Source organism: Octodon degus, unplaced genomic scaffold (assembly GCF_000260255.1).
Source record: "Octodon degus isolate 3935 unplaced genomic scaffold, OctDeg1.0 scaffold00165, whole genome shotgun sequence".
Taxonomy (NCBI): domain Eukaryota; kingdom Metazoa; phylum Chordata; class Mammalia; order Rodentia; family Octodontidae; genus Octodon; species Octodon degus.
Window position 1 is genome coordinate 2,935,499 of NW_004524741.1, and position 12,431 is coordinate 2,947,929.

The 12,431-nt window shown below is 35.0% G+C and overlaps 1 pseudogene; it reads right to left on the reverse strand.

Annotated features, from left to right (window-relative positions):
- Positions 1-3,966: 3,966 nt before the first annotated feature.
- The window catches only part of LOC101576303, a 55,750-nt pseudogene continuing 47,285 nt past the window's right edge, over positions 3,967-12,431 (reverse strand).

Sequence of the window (12,431 nt, forward strand, 5' to 3'; positions counted from 1 at the left end):
TTGAAGTCCTAGACAGAGTAATCCACCTGCCTGAGTCACAGAATAAAACCAAATGGAAATGGGCTGCAGCAGAGCTAGGCCTCGATAGGTACATAACAATTAGCTGACCAAAAAGTATCACCTTTTTAAATTAGAATATTTATTGCTGTCATCTTTTCCATTTTCCAAGCTGTAAACTGAGTGTTAGGGAATATAACTTGTCATATTGACTTAGCACCATCTAGAATAAGAAAATCCATATCCTAAACTTACGTAGAGAACAAAATTTGCCCTTGGACCTCATTCTTCATATTGTGTTGGATGAGATGTTTGTTATGCCACTTGGGAATGAAGTAAAATATTTTATATGCAGAATAATGAATTTCATGATGGCAGGAATAAATTGGGTAAGCATGTATTCTTATGCAAATTATTTACTACTTTTTCCATGGTCAGGATAAAGTATAAACTTGCATTAGTCATTGAAATGAGTAGAGAAGACATACCTTTTAAAACAGCTTAAAAGCTCTTGTTGTACAACTATGACTTCTCCTTACACCATATTACAATCAATAACCTACTTAGAAGATGTTCCATCAACTCAGGCTGTAGAAAGAGGACTTGTGCCACAACATGATAAGTACATATAACCACTGTGTAATTTGCGATAATGAAATACGTGTTGTTAAAAGTCATCCAGATTATGTGGACATCAATTGCAGCACATTTTGAGATAAATTTTGAATACAAGAAGTAATGAAAAGGGGTGGGGAGATAGCTCAGTAGAATGAGCACCTGCCCTCAGGTCTAGGGTCCTGAGTTCAATCTCTCTGGTACCACAAAAAAATGAAATATCAAAAAATTATTCTAGTAGAGAATTAGCCTTCCAGATCAGCCTCAGACAGAACACAAATAATATTAAGGCATTATATTATATATTATTATATAGTAAGAGATAGATAGATGATAGATAGATAGATAGATAGATAGATAGATAGATAGATAGACAGATAGATAGATAGACAGACAGACAGACTTCATTGTACATTCCATTTCACTTTAGGCACTCATTTTTAATGGTTAGCTGATAGTGATTATAAGGACAATTTTTATAAGAGAAATACTTATATGAGTACTTTTCTCTGTCCATCCTCCCAGTCTTTCTAAATTTCTGTTTCATCTTTTTGAATCTCATTTTAACTTTACTCACATATTTCAAAAGCACTATTATTCTTACTGAGAAAACATTGATCAAATACCTGATTTATACATTTCCTGAAATAGGTAATTAGTACAATATTTATAGAAAGCTAAAAATGAAATTCTAGATAATCAGAAGCCAACATTGAGTATAAATGTAAAGATATACAGGAAACATGTTATATTCTTATTCTAAAAATATTAGGGCAGGCCAAAATATCTCAGCGGACTAAATGCCTCCAAGAAGGCGCAGGGGCAGGTGTTTGATCCAGGGGCCTGCTGTGCTGACCCCACCCCCAGAGCATGCTGAGATGGTAATTTAGATAGGGAGCAGTGGTGCGCACCTGTAATCTCAGATCTTGGGAGGCTGCAAACAGGCTGATCATGAGTCCAATCTGAGCACACTGTAGATCCTGCCCTAAAATACAACAATAAATAAATGAAACAAAATAAAAATAAGTAAAAAAATAAAATTATACCCTATTAATATATGATGACAGGTATAGTTTCAAACCATCTTAGGACATCTTTCCCTTAGCTAACATATGAAACTCTAAACATCAATGCTATACACATTGATCTACATTCTAGGTATATTTATTCTAATACATAATGACAGAGTGTATAATGAAATAATATTTTAATAAAAATATGGCACAGTATTATAATATCTGTACTCTTTCCCAATAAATATGGGAAAGTATACCCAGCAGAGACCTTTTTTAGCCATATATATATATATATATATAGATATATATATATATATACCCCACATGTGCAGAATGTAGTGTTACATTGTTACATGTAGGGAATTCAAAGAGACATAAGACACACATCAGTTACCAAAGGAAGAGCTAAAGATAAAGATCCCTGAAAATGATCCTTTTCAAGAAAGGCAATGATATCAATAGGTTATCCTGATTAGATTAAAAGGTTGAGAGCAATTATTCAGAATTATTATGGAGGAAAAAATCCATGGTTTAATGACTGACAGAAAGGTCAAAGGAAAAAATGTATTTAGTAATCATCTTAGAGCTACTTGTGAGTAGTAGCAAAATAATTGGTTATTACAAGTATTTCAGCAGGCACAGTACGTTGAAAAAGTAACAAAAGTGGACAAAGTATAGTTCTGAGATCATGACTTTGAAAGCTGAGATATTAGTTAATTATTAAACAGACATGCACACTCTAATTTTAGGTAAAGAATGAGAACTTTGGGTAAGCAGTCAGTCTTTTTAGATTTAAGAATAACTATGTTAATATTTGTTTTATTAATTAATTTTATTGAGAAACAAATAGCAATGAGACAGTTTCAAAACAGGCTGGTAGGACAGCTACAATAATTAACACATTGCATATTATTGTCTTTATAGTGGTTATTCATAGTACAAGATGCAGACATAATATTCTGTTCCAAACACTATTAGTACTAATCTTTCTTCTCATTAAATTAAGAGAAAGTAGCTGCATACCTGTCCCAACCATTCTGTACATACAGATACAAAATGGTCCTTTATTTATAGCACCCTTTTTTTGGGCTTAGTTTTGTCAGAGATGGATATTCCATTGACATTTAAACATTGTAGGTGCATTAATTCAGCAAAATAATCCAATATAGTCCAGTAGTCCATAATAGTAGTGGGTTATCTGTAGGACTGACAATGCCAGAAGTTGTCAACTTGAGCCTTCTACAGCTCAGCATATTAATATGGCTCCACCTTTTATACCTCGCTTGTATACTTTTCTGCTGGATGGTTGAGACCTTAATTTTTTTTTTATAAAGTAAAAAAAGTACATAACATGATGTAGAAAGTACATAATATGATGTGTAGAAGCCTAATATAAAGACAAACAATAGAAATCCACAAAACACACTAAAAAGTTGCATAAATATGTAAAAGGAATGAGGAGAAAATATTTGAAAAATAACAGAACATACAGTTTCTAAAAGTGAATTATGAACAACCAATACGTTCTATCATATAGGAGGCAGGAGTATAAATCAAAATAAAAAGTACAGAGGCATCAACAGAAGCACGTATGAGATGTGCCAAAACACTCTCAATGCATAGTCTGAAAGGCCCCCTACAGGGGCACAGGTCCAAGTAGAATAGAGCATTTTGCCTTAATGAAGGAATGTTCCGGCCCTCTCTTCCCCATACTCCGATTTATCACTTAGATTAACCCTTATGTCAATCATGTAACAGAACACATGACCTTCTCCTGTCTTTCCCCTGTTCCCTACATGAATTTTTGCACAATGCCGTTCTTTCGTCCTTTAATACTTGTAACCTGGTTATATCAATTAAAGGAAAAGAAAAACAATAAATCAGAAACTCCCCCTTCTTGAATTGCACACAATCTCCCAGGAATCTCTCATCATTTGTGCCATGAACTGTCACTGACCATGAAGTGCAACAATGAAGAAACTTGCATTATGAGATATGCAAAAAATCAGTACTAGATAAAAATATGATGAGTAAAGCACAGTCCAGATAAATCAGTAACAGTCAAAAATATGAGTAATGCACTGTCTGGATAATGAGTGGATAAAACAAATGTCATATCAATCTCATTTGATTGTAAAGATTGCAGAACAGTTAGACTGTCACTTATTCCCTATAGTACTTGCTATGTGGCTCCCCTGATGAGTGGTTCTTGGCTATATTAATGAATTTCTGCAAGCATGTACTTAAATATATTTATATAAATATTACTTCTATTAAAGTAATATGGGGACTTGATTTTTTTACCAACAGCTGTTTATTTTGTGTAGATAAACGCAGCTCAAGTAATTCTGCCTGCATTGGATGCAATCTGTGGCCACAAGACTGCACTTTTCTTTGCTACCGGCCAAGGGATGGCAGAACCCTTCATCTCATCTTTATTGCTCACTATGACCCCTGCATTGTCTTAGAAATACAGAAACACCCCATTTTTTCTCTGGTATGACTCCCGCTGTGGGATCACCACTGCAGGATGTACCTTCTTCCTGAGCTCTGGTTTGCCCTCCTTGACTGTGGCCATCACCATGTGGTCATCTACATCAGCAGTGGGAAGTCTGTTCAGTCTCCCTTTGATATGCAGATTTTTGGCTCCTGTATTGTCTACACAGTTGATCATGGCTCCCACCAGAAGACCCAAGGAGATCTGGAATTTTGCACCAGAGGACTCACCACGTCCTCACTTAGACACATTGGATGCCAGTAAGGGGACTTTATTTTAAAATCAAATGTCTCTAGGTATATGGACTTATTTTAACTGTTTCTCTTAGTGATTTCACTCATATTTTATTTTACTATATTATTTTTATTATTATTATTATTATTATTATTATTATTTTATGTATTTTGTTGTTGCAGGGTCTCACCATGCAGCTCAGACCAGTGGTGATCCTCCTGCTTACAACCTCCCCAACACTGGGATTACAGGCATCAGTCACTACCCTTGGACTCTGGCCAGCTCAGCCCACCCTGAGGGCTGGGTTGGTGGTACTGGTACAGCATATGGTGCCAGGGATTGAACCATGGTCCCTGAGCTTGCCTAAGCTTGCCTAAGCAGGAGCTTTAGTTCACTGAGCTATCTCACTGGCCCCATCACCCATTTTTTTAAATAACATATTTATGTAAATATTTCACATTTTATCTCTGTACCCACTAATTTTTGATAAACTCAGATTTGTTATTATTTATTCAATTAAACATATCTTCTGTGTGTGTGTGTGTGTGTGTGTGTGTGTGTGTGTGTGTGTGTGTGTGTGTTTCTGTACCAGGGATTGAACTCAGGACCCTGCGCCTGCCAAGCAAATGCTTATTCTACTGAGCTATCTCCCCATCCCCGAAACTTACATATTCTCTGGCATATAACATAATTACAATGCCAACTATAGATGTTCTATTGATTAATTTGTGTAAGTTTGAAAAAAGTCTATATTTTGTAATCTATAATTAAAGACAATATTCTGAGTTATTGTGAGGAGCAGCAGAGCTGGAGATGTATCACACATGGGGTGGAGGGCTAAAGTGAAGTCAGCCTGAGAACACGGGTGCCTAAGGCAAGCCAGACAAGCAAGTGGGTAGGCAGATCCTCTGTCCCATAAGGAGAGGATGTTCACCTGTTAGTAACCCCTTGCTGATTTTATAAATAAATACACTTCAGTCTTTGGACAGTTCTTTTTCTCTCGCCTGACCTCAGTTTCTGCATTCTGACCCCTGTCCTCATTTCTTCATTCTCCTTCATCCTCCCCACAGGAACTTCAAGAGCTGCAATAGACTCAGCAATCCATAAATCCTATCTGGTATGGATTGTACCTAGATGCCTCCATGAAAGCCTCATATAGTTGTAAGTGGGGGTTTCAGAGGTGGATAGATCTGGAGTGTGTGATGCTGGGATTAAGACTGTGTGCTCCTGGGATCCAGAATGTGACAGTGTTATGCTAGAGTAAAGGGTGTGAGTACTACTTGACTAAAAGAAGAGAACCTTGATATAATACAAGAGATAGAAAAAGGGTTGCTGTGGTCATTGATTGTCTCTTGTTTGTCACCTCACTTGGTGCTTGGATGCCTTTGTTGCCTACTGCCGGCCATGTACTGTTCCTACTCTGCAGTGTCTGTCTGCAATCCCATGCTGCTTTGGAACTAGCCAGTCATGGACTAAAAACCTCTACAAATATGAGGCAAAATAAACCTTTCCTCCTTCAACTGAGTGTTAGGTATTTTGTCTCAGCACCCAGAAAAGTAACTAAGACATGATTATATCAAGATATAGCCATTATTGATCTTCTGTTTTCTTCTGCCTTCTTTTTCTAGTCAATTATGGAATGGGAATGGGCATTTCTATAGTGTCATGGTTAATACTCCATTCAATTAGTAAAGTTAGGTCCTCTGCTCTTTAGTTTTAGATTGATTTTAAAATTTAAAATGAGTGTATTGGCTAAACTATTATGAATATCAAAAATATTAGTGATTTTTGGTGGGCGAGGTAGCTCAGCAGACTAAGCAACTGCTTAGGCAAGCACAGGGACCAGGGTTCCATCCCCAGCACCACATCTCTTGCTGACCCTGCCCCCAGGTGCACTGAGTCAGCCACAGAGACCAGGTGCACTGGCACATATCTGTCATCCCAGTGCTAGCAAGGATGACTATGAGTCTGCACTGCACAGTGAGACCATTAACCAAATATACTCATATGTATAGATATAGATAGACTCAGCCTTGAAAATTTCAATAATTTAATTGTTAAAATGGGTTTTTTATACTTACAAATGGTCTCTAATAAAAAATGTTGTTACTTTTCTATATATACTCAATGTTTAGATTGTACCATTACACTATCTAATCTGTAGAGTGGATTTTCTAGTGCAATGACTCTTTATGCCCCATTACTGATATTTAAACCTGATCCCCAGTTCTGTGGTTCTTCCCTGAATTACTGACTTAAATACACTAATTTTTCTTTATACCCTTTGCTAAAGTAGCATGCTAGCATAACGTACATATAAATTCATTCAGATTGCTTAAATGTCTAAGAAGCCTTTCATTTTATCTTTTTAAGTTTTTAAATTTATTTATTTATTTATTTATTTATTTATTTATTTATTTTGGTGGAACTGGGGATTGAACTCAGGTCCTTGTGCTTGCCAGGGAAGTGCTTAGTCCACTAAGCCATCTCCCTGGCCCCTTTGATTTTATCTTGATTGATAATTTTATCAGACAGAATTAAAAGTAAGTTGTTAATGGCTGTTGAAGATATTGTCCTCTTAATTATACTTTTGCTCTTAGAATTTTAAAGCCAATCTGATTTGTTTTGGATAATTTTATTTCTAAATTGTTTGGTCACTTCAATTTGTAAGTTTTAAGAACTCACGTTTAGCTTTGATGTTCCTACTTTTTACACCTTGGTGAATAGGTGTCTAAATAGGTCTTTTTTTTTTTTTTTAACCAGGAATTGAATTCAAGACTTTGCGCTTGCCTGGCAGGTTCTTATTCTGCTGAGGTATCTCCTGGGCCCTTCTATATAAGTCTTTTAATACAAAGTATCATATCCTTCAGTTTAGAAAATTCCCTGAATTTGATACCGCTTATGTTTTCTCTATCATCTCTTCTTCAAATTCAAAATAGATGAATTGGAGGCAAGGAGAAAGGTCAGCTGTCTAAGCACCTGCCTGCCAAATTCAAAAAGCCAGGTTTGATCCCCGCATGCTGCGTAGGCCCCATGCTGTGCTGGCCAGTGAAACTAGGAGTGGTGGTACAGGCCTGTAATCCCAGTCCTGGGAAGGCTGAGACAGGAAGATCACTATGAGTTCAAGCTGTGTAGCCAGACCCTGTACAAAATAAATAAATAAATAAATAAATAAATAAATAAATAAATAAATCTTTTAAAAAATAAATGAATGTATTTCTTCTGCTTTTAACATTTTCAATTTTAAAACATTACTTCCTGATTTACTTCTATTTTCTTCCAGAAAATTTCTTTTTCTTTGTTTTGCAACAACCTTGCAAAATATTCTATTCTATAATCCCATCAGACATTTAAATTATTGTTTCTTATATTCTTATAACATTTCTGTTTTGCTCCTTGTGAACCCCTCTACTATTACAAACTTAAGTATTACACTTTCTTTAATTTTTCATGTATTGTTTTTGTTTTAAATATCATAAAGAATAATCAAAGTGACACAGAATTTTACAACAAAATAAAAGAAAATTAACAATGATTGTTATATTGCATTTTATTATCTTCAAAGTAATAGCTCAAATTACCAGAGGCATGAAAGATTAACCAAAAAATATAAACACTGTTTCCTTCAGTGAACTAATAGAAATTAATAGTACCAATATTTTATCTATTATATATACATATGATATATGAAATATAAATGATATATATCAATATATATTGATATATTAATATATCAATATATATTGAAATATATACTAATTATATATTTAATATATTTAAATACATATATATTTAATTATATATTTAATATATTTAAATACAAAGGTATATATATATACCTTTTTTCTCCTTTTCCCTAGCCCAGATGGCCTTTCCATTTGCGCAGGTTTGGTTTTTTTTGCCTTTCACAATATCTATAGTATATTTCAAATTTTACTTTTTCAGGTTCTTACACTAGAGAGACAATACAATGTTTACACAAGTGAGTCTGATTTATTTCTCTTATGAGTATTACATCTAGTTGCATCCATTTAGCTACAAAAAAACCCCTCAAGTTTAGCTTTCTTTATACTTGAGTAGTACTCCGTTGTATAAAAATACTGCATTTTTATCTATTCCTCAATTGATGGGTATTTGGGTTCTTTGCAAGATTTAGATATTACTAATTGTGCTGCTACAAACATGGGTACACATATATCACTGTGATACAAAGTTTTTAATTCTTCTGGGAAAATACCCTGAAAGACAATAGCTGAGTTGAATGGGACACCCAATCCAAGTTTTTTGAGGAATCTCCACCTTGATTTCCACAGTGGTTGTACCAGTCCACACCAACCAAAAGTGGAGAATGTTTCCTTTTCCCCACAGCCCTACCATTTTGGTTGACTTTTTGATGGTATCCATTCTTCCTGGGGTTAGATGGAGTATCATGCCACCAGTGAATCATTATAATTTCATTTATTTCTTTCCTATCTTTATTTATTTTATTTCTCTGTCTTGACTAATTACTCAGGCAATGTTTCCCGAGCTATATTGAATAGGAGTAGTGATATTGTCATCCTTATAGTCTTGATTTTTCTTTTGATTCCTAAATCATCTCTTCTATATCATAGTAATCTTGTCTACTTGAACATATTGGATCATATTTGTTACAAATTATATTCTGAACTTGGTATTCTTTAATCTATGAAGGAGAAAATGAAGAATTGGCAAAAAAAACTCTAAGTGATGCACAAGACATCAATTACTGTTCTGATGAGGATGGAAATCTTATACTTTGAAACCTTAAAATTCAAATATTCTGAAGTTTCCATGTCCATAGTAATTAACTTAAATCTTATCAAACAGTTCCTTAAGCTATTTTAGAGAAGAGAAAAGGCTGTTAAATGTCTGCAATGAATAAAGGTGACTAGTTGGCCATTTGACTTATTGATTTGTAATTAATCCTCTTCGTTAATCCCACTATTTAGTTGGCATGTCAAACAACCTACATGACCCTCGCCAAGATAACAAAACGTGAAGTCGCTTGGCAGCAACCTCCTATTTGCTCTAACCTGTTATTCTGACTTCACTGTTAACAATTCTGCATTTTACTTTTAGTAAATCTAAACTGTGGTAACATTTTTCGTGTGATCATCAAATCATTTCCCCCAGCATTGGAAATGTAAGTCCATTTTATTTCATTTCAATGTTGTCTTTGGAGGAAAGAAATTTTAAAATATGTGTTTAGTCTCTTGCTTTGATCCAGAATGATCATTTACAGTAATAATTTTGAAAAGTTATAAATAAAACTGGGGATTTAGCTGACCTTAGTGGAAAACTGAATTGATAGGTGCTAAAATATGATTCAGCCTTTCATACCAAACTTAAGCCAGAGTACTTGAAACATTGCATGCCCTCAAAATTATTTTTTTATTTTCTAGAACACTTAATACTACTAGGCTCCTTCTAGAATAATATGATCAAATTATCAGGAAATGAATTTGTATCATTTGTATATATTTTAGGATTTACGTCTTCCAAAAACACTATTTCTATGTGTAGCTTGTATTGTTTAGCTTTAAATCGTGAGGACAAAATAGCTGACATACATATTTTAAGAGAGGAAGACTTATTTGTGACAAAGTTTCTGAAGATTCAGTCCATGTTCAGCTGTTTCCAAGCACCACGGTTCAGGAACATAACTGAGGAACTCTACTATGTTCATGGTGAATTTTTAAGAGAGTGAAAAAAAGAGCCAGAAGAGGGACAAGACCAGAAGTGTTTCCTAAAGGTTCAAAGGCCTACTTTTTCAAACAGGTGCCATCTCCTAACTGTGGATTTGGGAATGAGTGAAGATATCGATGAAGTTAGTGTCATCATAGTCCAATCACCCTACTAAAAGTTCCTTACTCCAATCATGTTGACAATCAAGACTAACCAGTACAAGAGAACTCCCTCCTCAGAAAGATGATATGTGGACACTCACAGCCTCTCCTTGACCTGGAATGAAAACAACTCTAGCATAACAACTCAACAAGAAAAGATACAAGAGTTCCAGAAGTCAAGAAAGAGCTGACAAGAAAGCTAAAAGACATGGAGAAACAGAAAGGCAATATAAAGAACAAAACAAAATTGTTCACAATGCTGATCTCATTCCTGGGAGGTTTGAAAACAGGCTCCACATGCATATAACAAGTTGAGAAGACTTGAGAGCCCCAGTTGATAAACAATGGACCACCATTGCTAGTCCCAGGGGGAAAATACATGGTTATTATAAGATGTAACTACAACATGGTAATTTACATTAAAAGTGACTCTCCCACATTACAAGCTAGGCCTGGAGGAGACATCAAATACAGACTCACCATATCTTAGAATGATATAACCAGGAGCCATTTGGAGGGGGAACTTATTGTATGAGAATGAACTACTCTGGAGATCCCATGTCACAGAGAAATTACATATCTGGATCTTCAAATTCCTGCTGTGGGTAAGAGAAGGCTGCAAGAGAGAATCCAAAATAAAGACATGGGTCATTTTTTGACTACTAGAATGTTTAAGCAGCAAGGAATTTAGGCCTTAGCAACACCACCCTCCATAATAAGAAGCCAGGCATAGCATGTGTGATATTCTGAGGGGGCTGAGGCTTAAAAGCACTAGGATTAAGTTCAGTGTATTATTTGGTTACCCTCACTGATAGACCTGGAATGGAAATAGCTCTAACATAGCCATTCAACAAGAAAAGATACAAGAGTTCTAGAAGTCGAGAAAGAGTTGAAAAGAAAGCTAAAAGATATGGAGAAACAGAAAGGCAATATAAAGAACAGAACAAAATTGTTCAGAATGCCGATCTCACTAATGGTTTGTTTTATTTAACCACTGATCAACATTTTTGGAAATACAAATTCAATTAGATGTTGGTCAGGGTGACAGATGCATGCACAAGAAGGTTCTGGAGCAAGTGGGGCACCTTTCAAACCCATAAGACACAAAGATATTTGGGGATATTCATTAAGTATTGTGAACATAGAGCTAAAACAAAACATTAATGAAATTATAAGTGAATATGAAGACCTGAACAAAGATTGAAAGTGATATCTATCTCCACAGATGCATATATATAAGAATGTGGAAAGCACAAAGAAAACTAAGCAACAAGACTCAAGCACATGTCTAGATCTTGTTAATAACGGACTGCAGAGATTTTATTTTGCCAGAACTAGAGACTGAACTCAGGCCTTTGCACTTGCCAGGCAAGAACTTACTCTATTGACCTCTCTCCCTAGCCCTCTAACTGCAAAGATTTCAAAGTAGATGAAATGCAATACAAAGAATTTATTCATTGTTTATTTTTTATTTTTATTTATTTATTTATTTATTTATTTATTTTTTGTGGAACCAGGGATTGAACTCAGACCCTTGCACTTGCCAGGGTAGTGCTTATTCTACTGAGCCATCTCCCCGGCACCATACAAAGAATTTAAAAGACTTGTAAGTGAAATGATTGATGACTTCAGGGAGGACACAAAAAACACCTCAGTGAATTAAGGATGACAGTGCAAAAAATGAAGATAAAAACAACAAAAAGATAGACACTGAAGGAGAACAAAATAGAAATTCTCAAACTAAAATGTACAATAACTCAATTAGAAATTTAGTGACAAGTATCATCAATAGACAAGATCAAGTAGAAGACAGAATTTCAGGACTGTGAAATACAATTGAGGAATTATTATATTCAGACACTACTGGATAAAAAGTATGAGCAACAGAATCATGAACACTGGGACACTGTTAAAACAACAAATTTTTGTATATTTGGTGTAACAAAGGGAAATGAGGTGCAGACAAATGGCATAGAAAATCTGCTTAAGGAAATAACAATAGAAAACCTCCCACGTTTTGAGAAAGATACACATTTATAGGTACAAGAGGCATTTGCAATCCCAAACAAACATTACCAGAAAAGAACCTCCACATATCGTGTTGTGACTTAAACATGAGGAAAAAAAGAACCAAAGGTTAATAGAAGCTACACCAGAAAAATGAAGAGTCGCTTATACAGACAAATCTATCAGAATAACTGCAAA